Here is a 1954-nt window from a genome sequence, read left to right as displayed (position 1 = left end):
TACATAATCACACACACACACATACATATATATATATATATATAATATATATATATATATATATATATATACATATATATATATATATATATACAGTATATATATATATATATATATATAAATATATATATATATATATATATACATATATATACATATATATATATATATATATATAAATAAATAAATAATATATATATATATATATATATACACATATATATATATATATATATATATCTTTAATACTATCCGTAAAATATGTTATAATGATTACATACCAGATAGCTATCTCTTATGTTCAATTCTCCCCGGAGATAATTTGAGTACATCATTAAAATCCACAAAAACGAACAAGCAAACTAAAAGAGGTTACCTTTCTTTTCTCCAAAGTTCAAACTTCCAGCAAATGTTTATTTTTATAATTTTTTCTTTTGTTAAAGAGGCTGAAATAATTGTGTTTTATAGGTTATTCTATTTTATTATTGTTACTGTAATCAAAATATTTAATTTTGATTGTTCATTACTTCTCTTCTAGTTTAGATATTTCCCTTCTTCCTTTCCTAAATTGGCTATTGTAATGTTGGAACGCTTTGCCTTATAATATCGTGCTTTTTAAACTAGATTTATAGCTTAGTTAATAATAATAATAATAATAATAATAATAATAATAATAATAATAACAACAATAATAATAATAATAATAATAATAATAATAATAATAATAATAATAATAATAATAATAATAATAATAATAATAATAATAATATTAATAATAATAATAATAATAAAATATCCCAGACCCTGGATCTTCTGTTTTTTATTTTCTTCGCATTATTTTATCTGTTTAACATTCTTACATTCATTTTATCTTAGATCTTATAGTTTATATATGAACATTCTATTTTACTGTTGTTATTGTTAATAATATATATTATTTTAATTGTTCATTACTTCTCTTGTAGTTAATTTATTTTCTTGCTTCCTTTCCTCACTCTATTTTTCCTTGTTGAAGCCATCGGGCTTATAGCATCTTTCTTTTTCATCTCTAGTTGTAGTTTACTTAATAATAATAATAATAATAATAATAATAATAATAATAATAATAATAATAATAATAATAAAGTTAAAAACCTTTCATATCATGATTAAAAAAATATGTATAGCGTAACCTTAATTGAAATTTTAAATATTAGATTTGATATAATTTATTCCTATCAGTTTATACTGTCATAAGGAATTGCAAATAAATCTCCCTTCTAATAAAACATATATTTATAGTTACCTAAAAAAATTTCAAAACCTATGCAATAACCTTTGTTTTTCAATCAAATATTCTTGTCAATGTCGTTCATTTGTTTACAAGTCACAGATATCTCTCACTAACAAACACGTGAAGAATATTCCATATCGAATTGAAAAGATTCTATTGTTCATATTTACGTCAATATTATTATATGTTATGACTTTTCGCCTCAGAGCTCAAAGGAGTTTCGTTTCATTCAATTTCCTTTGCTTTGAAATTAATGGTAAATTTGACCAGAAAGGTCACCTAACATTCCCATATCAGAGGTTATCAGTCTCGCATAAAATACACTAAATCATATATATATATATATATATATGTTTATATATCTATATCTATATCTATATCTATATATATATATATATATATACATATATATGTATATATATATATATATATATGTGTGTGTGTGTGTGTATACATATGTATATATATATATATATATATATATCATTTATACATATATATATATATATATATATAAAGAAGACAATATTGAAAATTCCTGATTCCAACATTGAATATGAAATTTTATTTCATTTATGGGACAGGGCATTCCATTAACAATTAACAAATAATAATTAGCCATCAAAATAGGACCTATCTTTGAAAAGCCATTCTGAATAAGAGCATTACATTCAATTACTT

The sequence above is a fragment of the Palaemon carinicauda genome, chromosome 29, assembly GCF_036898095.1.
Source record: "Palaemon carinicauda isolate YSFRI2023 chromosome 29, ASM3689809v2, whole genome shotgun sequence".
Classification (NCBI taxonomy): Eukaryota; Metazoa; Arthropoda; class Malacostraca; order Decapoda; family Palaemonidae; genus Palaemon; species Palaemon carinicauda.
Note: the sequence above shows the minus strand (reverse complement) of the source record.